At 48.5% G+C, this 6128-nt stretch overlaps 1 long non-coding RNA gene across 1 annotated transcript; it reads right to left on the bottom strand.

The window, feature by feature from the left end:
- Positions 1 to 1996: 1996 nt before the first annotated feature.
- On the bottom strand, positions 1997 to 3336 carry LOC121920231. Its single transcript, XR_006101709.1, has 3 exons — positions 3268 to 3336; positions 2323 to 2390; positions 1997 to 2052 (listed from the first exon to the last, which is right to left on the bottom strand). It is a non-coding gene; the product is annotated as an uncharacterized LOC121920231 (long non-coding RNA).
- Between the last annotated feature and the right edge of the window lie 2792 nt (positions 3337 to 6128).

The raw sequence follows: 6128 nt of genomic DNA, 5'->3' as shown, positions 1-6128 counted from the left end.
TCAAAAGACAAGGTGCAAGAAATACTAGATCATTATATTAGAAAGCCACTGCAGAGGACTTGGATGAAGTAAAAAACAAACAGTTTCCGATAATCCCCAAAGCGGGATTGTAACATTAAAAGAAACATATAAGAGCTTCTTTCTTCCTTTCTTAACCCGGGAAAGAAGTTAAGTTCACCGCCTCAAATCAAACTCCCGATGACAGCATTTCTCATTGGAAGTTCTCCCCTAACTTCTGGACTCTGAAAAGAGCAAGAAAAGAGCCAGGAAACAAAACAGGACGATGCGAGGGAAAGCCCTCGTTTAGAAACATCTTCATGCACGGGTCATTCGGCTGTTGGAGAGATAAGCTACTGAGCCCAGGACCAGTCTGCCACGGGCAGGGGATCAGCGACTGAATCCGATAATAAACGGAGGGGAAGAGAAGTGAGAGGGGAGAACATGGGCTACAAGGGGGTGGCCTTTTGCCCATGAGTTGAAAAGTTCTTCAGAGTTCTTTAGGGTGTGGAAAAATGAAATGCATAGATATAGATTAGGGAGACACCTGTTTTAAGGAGACTTTATACATGTGAAAGGGATCTGGGAGTCCTAGAGACCAATAAGTGAACATGAGTGAAACAGTGCGATGTGGCAGCAAAAAGGCCAATGCTATTTTAGTTGCATCAATAGGAGTATAAGTCTCTAGATCAAGGGACGTAATACAGTGGTACACCACTGGGATAACGAATCGGCCGCCTTACGAAATTTCCGGGTTACGAAAAAAAATCCATTAAAAAAAACTGTTCGCTGGTTTACGAAGGTATTTTTGGGTTACGAAAAAATTTTTGGTGCTTTCTCGGGCGGCTTTTTTCCACGAAATCGGCGCTTTTCCCCATAGCGCCTATGGCATTTCGGCTTGCGAATGTTTTCGGGTTACGAAAGCGGCGGCGGAAACGAATTAAGTTTTGTAACCCGGGGGTACCACTGTACTGGCAATCTATCTCTTTGGTGCAGGCAGGCTCTCCTGGAAATAATGTTGGTGGTCCAGTTGCTGGGCAAAACAATTCAAGAAGGATGTGGAGAAACTGGAACCCATGCGTCCAAAGGAGAGTGACTGAGATGGTCAAGGATCTGAAACCATGTCGTATGAGGAAACAAGTCAGGGAGCTGGGGATTTTAACCCAGAGGAGGAGAAGGTCAAAGAGTATATGAACCGCTTCAAGTATTTAAACAGGGGCTGCAAGGGAATGGTCTGGGGTGGCCCTGTTCGAAAAGCCTCACCTCTGCCAGTTTTGTCCTTTTTTTGTACCTGGTGAGCGAAATGAGTTGATTGCACTTGCGTCGCCCAGTCTCCATTTTCCTATGCCCGTAGCGGATCCCTGCTCTTCGGTTTCACTAGATACAAGAGAAAAAAAGAATGATGTTGGACAGTCCTCCAATAAAGAAGAAAGGGGGGAAATGGACTCTATTACATTAACCGAATCAAACAGGTGGGTATTACAATTACGCGTCTGCCTCAAGCAAAGTGTCAGGGAGTCGCCTCAAAACTGAAAATACAGAAACAGGGAACAAGAGATATCATGCATCAAATCATCATCATCATCATCATCCATCATCATCATCATCATCCATCCATTAGGGCAGCCTGAAAGAAAGAGGCTCCTCCCTCCTTATCAGTCATCTTTCTACTGTGAGGGAGCAAATAGGCTGGCTAGCTCCACCAGGGCTAGCCTAAAGAAGAAGAGCCCTCCCCGGTCCACTGCCTTGGTCCAGGCTCAGAAGGAGAAAAGAATGCTGGACCTGTATCCCCTCCCTCCTAACCATTCCCTTCCCTTTGTGTGCGTGTGCTTTCGATTGTAAGCCTGAGGGCAGGGAACCCTCTGTTGTAAGCCACCCAGATTCCAGTGACTGGGCGGCATATAAATAAATCCTGTTGTTGTTGTTGTGTTATTATTATATTATCTTCATAGGTGTCATTTGGTTCCCATCCAGGATCAAACTGAGAAGACCTTACCTGCTGTCCGATGTGGACTTAAGATCAGCCTCTGTGGCGGAAGAGGGGCTCTCCAATTTCTACAAATAAATGAATGAGAAGTGGAAGAGAGAACCGGTCCACAAGGGAATGGTTCTTTGGGTGGCCCTGAGCCTAAAAGACGTTCCCTAAAAAAGCGAGAAGGGAGACACATCCGCCCCCCCCCGTTTTGCCCTTCGTTACCCATGAGCTGAAAGGTTTATTCACCTGCTATACTATGAAGACAAAAGAAGAATGAATCTGGGGCAGAAAAGGTGAGGAAACGGTGTGTGTGTGTGGGGGGGGGGGGGAAAGTGCCTATCTTTCATTACCGTTAAAGACATACGACTCGCACTTCTTCAAGCAACTCAGGAATCTCCCATCAGGATCATCTGGGAGACTGACAGAGGGACGGAAAAGGATATTACAGTCGGCCCTTCTATATGCGGATTTTTTATGCACGGATTCAAGCATAAACGGTTTGAAAATGTTTTTAAAAAATACATTTCAAATATCAACCTTGATTTTCTATTTTTTATAGGGAAACCATTGCTATGTCATTATATTAATGGGACTTGAGTAACACTGATTTTGTTATACACGGGGAATCTTGGAACCAAATCCCAGTGTATAACAAGGGTCCACTGTAATTATTTATTATTATTATATTATGTGATGATGATGGTGATTTTATTATTATATTTCCTTGCCAATAGAGATACCCATACTTGCCCATAGAGATCACTGGGCAATATTTGCCCATAGAGAAACCATGGCCCCATACAGACAGCCAAAATAAGCTGCTTCAGGTCACTTGGAGGTATGCTGTTTAATCATGCATGCCTCCTAAGAGTCAGGAAGCTGTGCCAATAAGTGTGCTTTGCGTGGCTTCCAGACTCTTAGACACAGAAACGCATCATTAAACAGCATACCTCCAAAGTGACCCGAAGCAGCTTTATTTTGGCCTGTCTTTATAGAGCCCATACTTCCCATAAAGAATCATTGGGGAAATTTTGCCCATAGAGAAATACTGGCCATAGGGAATTATTGGGAGATATTTCCATACTGGCCACAGAGATCATTGAAGAGTACTTGCCATGGGCAAGTATTTTTGTAATGGTTTATCTGTGGGCAAGTACAGTACAGCCATTTGTTTTAGTATGTCCCAGAAGGAAGAAAGGAAGGAAGGTAAGAAAGAGGAAGGGGGGAAGAAAGGAAAAAAAGGAAAGAAAGACAGAGGACAGGAAGCCAGGAAGGAAGGAAGGAAGCAGGGCTACTCTGGATCATCGTCCTTATTTTTGCGCCTGATGCATGGGAACACCCTGAATAGGTTTTTTGCAGACCTGCAAACAAAGGAGAGAGATGGTGAAAGGAGAGCCAGGGAAGATGAGGGACAACATGGCTGTCCTCATCACGCTTGGCATCTGCTCTTCGGCCCTCACTCACTTTGAGGAAGTCCTGAAGCGGAGGATGGTCAAGGGAGGGGACCTGAGCCAAGTCCAGGCCAAGGAGCCACACAGAAAGCAGCCTCTGGCCTCCAACCGCCAAGAACCAACAGCTGAAGCAGGGTCTTGGGTTCTAGAATGGAGTCCAGGTTCCAGAGAACATATGAAACTTTGGCCCTATACAGACAGCCATAAAAAGCTGCTTCAAGTCACTTTGGAGGTATGGTTTTCAATGAGCATGCGTCCTAAGAGTCTGGAAGCTGCCACCAAGCTAGCGTGGCTTTGATGCGGCTTCTGGACTCAGTGCAAAAAGCCGCGTAAGGTTTGGGTGCCAGCCTTGCAGGGCTGCTGTTCTCTGAGGGTGGACTATGGGACCTTTGGGGCACATTTGGGAAATTGGACGGAAATTCCAAAATGGAGGGGGAAGGCCTCCATCTTCGAGGATGAATGGGGAAAGGTGAGCCCTTTGGGGAGGAAGAGCCAGGCCAGGCCTTATTGCTGGGAGAAAGGGGGAAATGGGGCTTTCCCCCTTCCCATCATGCACGGCTGCAATGGTTCTGGGACTTGTGAAGCCAAGCCCCCCCCCAAAGAACTTTTCTGGGAAAGCCCATCTTATGAACTGGGGGATTCTGGGTGTTGTAGTACCCCAAAACCTAGTGTGTTGGCCTTAGCAGAGGGAAGCATATTTTGAGTGGGGACTACAGGTCCCAGAATCCACCCTACTACTACAGTTCTTGAAGGTTTGGGGAAATTAGCCTCAGAAAAGTAACTTTTTCCAAGCTCTGGGCTTAGCCCACCACTCCACAAAGGATTGCATGCACAGGTTTGGGTAAAAACAGTGGGACCTTTAAACAAAAAACTTTAATTCATTCCCTTGTGGCCTGTTTAAATAAAAACTATCTGTGTTTACTTTGCCCACTACAGTAGAATGTAATATTGGAATTAAAACCAAAGGTGCTATATGCCATCTTCATCTTATTTAGTTGTGAGGAGAATGACAATAATAAGAGGAACAGTAGTAGTAGCAGTACTACTACTAGTAGTGATTCCGTGGAATAAGGGCGCATCAGGGCGGTGCCATGGCTGTCTCTAAAAGGTGCCAAAATGGCGCCAGGCCCTGAGAAAGGGCACTGTGCAGGGAAGACATGGAAAATAGAGGAACAATAGAGGACATTCCCAAATAAACGCTCCAAACACCCCTAGTGTTAAATAAAGATAGATATGTGCTTCTTGGTCCTGCTCACATGGAGGACTTTTGGAATTTCTCCTTGAGAGGAGGCTGAATGGAAAGACATGTCCTAGAAAAGGAGGACTCTGTCGCCCTGGAGGGCAAGGCACCACAAACTGGAGGGCCTCCAAGCAAAATATCAAAGAAAACTAGAAACATTCCTAGAAATATAAATACAGGCTGCATAGTGATGCTCCAAAGGGAGGACCTTTGGGAATTCCTCCGGGACAGGAGGCTGAAATGGAGGACGGGTCCTGGACAAAGCACCCCACAAAAGGGAGGACCCCCAAGGGAAAAACGGAGGACCAAAGACGCAGAGATAGGACATTAAAAAGAAAAAAATAGAGGACATGGCTGAGGAAAGCCCTGCTTCTGAGTGATGCTCCAAAGGTAGGATCTTGTAGGATGCCCCCCCTGGGTAGGGTGAAATGGAGGACGCGTCCCGGGAAAAGGAGGACGGCTGATGGCCCTGCCCAGGAGGCACCTGCAGGGAGGAGGAGGAGCCCCAGCCCCCTGCTTCGTGGCGCCTTGCCTTCCCCCCCAGGGCTGCAGTCTGGGCAAGAGGGGAGGCTCCAGCCATGAGGTAAGGCAGCCAAGGCAGCCAAGGAACTCCGGGGATCTGCAATGCCAGCCTCCTTCCCAGGCCAAGCAGCTCAGGTGGAGGCTGGAGGGAGTGGGTGTGGATAGCCAAGTGGTTACAGGGTTTATTTAATGGCAATTTCCTTCTCTGAAATAGAGAGTGCAGCACTTGTTTTTTGTGGGTGGACTCCCACCCAAGGACTAACCCAGGCTGGCCCTGCTTAGCAATCCAGGATCAGATAGATATGGTGGCGTTTGGGGGGATTTAGGCCCTCAGTGTGAGCAGGCACAGGTGGGAGGAGCTGGATGCCTCAGATGGGTTTTGCCAGTTCCTTCCTCTGAAATAGAGACTGTAGTGCCTGATTTTTGTTGGATCCCATCCAGGACTAACCAAAGCTGGATGTGCTTAGTCGATGCCTTTAATGCCTCAATCGGAGCCTCCCGGATCAGGGCCCTGGCCACGCCCCCTCCACGCGCGCACAACAGCCACGCCCCTTCCGCGAAGGAGCGGGAAAGCCACCCCGTTCTAAAGAACCTCAATCGTCCAATGCCATATCGACTCCACGCGTCCAAGCAACCGCTCCTTCAAAAGCGGGGAGGAGGGGGTCAGACTCTCTCTAGGCCATCGTGACCCACAGAGGCGGTTTGCTCTCCTCTCCCTCTCAGCCGCTCTCGCTCTCTCTCTCTCCCCTCTCTCCTGTTTCTGCTCTGCCCCGTTTCTGCTTCCCGGATTCAGACCGGACTGACTGGGAGAGGGGCGGGAACTGTTCGGGGCCCCCGCCCCTGGCCTATGACGCCGCTTTAAACAGATTCAGACTGACTGGAGGGGGGCGGGGATAGGGTTCAGGGGCCCTGCCCCCTGCCCCGCCCTCTCCAGCCTCTGACG

This window comes from Sceloporus undulatus, chromosome 2 (genome assembly GCF_019175285.1).
Source record: "Sceloporus undulatus isolate JIND9_A2432 ecotype Alabama chromosome 2, SceUnd_v1.1, whole genome shotgun sequence".
Lineage (NCBI taxonomy): Eukaryota > Metazoa > Chordata > Lepidosauria > Squamata > Phrynosomatidae > Sceloporus > Sceloporus undulatus.
The sequence above is the reverse complement of the archived record's forward strand: the minus strand, read 5'-3'. Positions and strand labels throughout refer to the sequence as shown.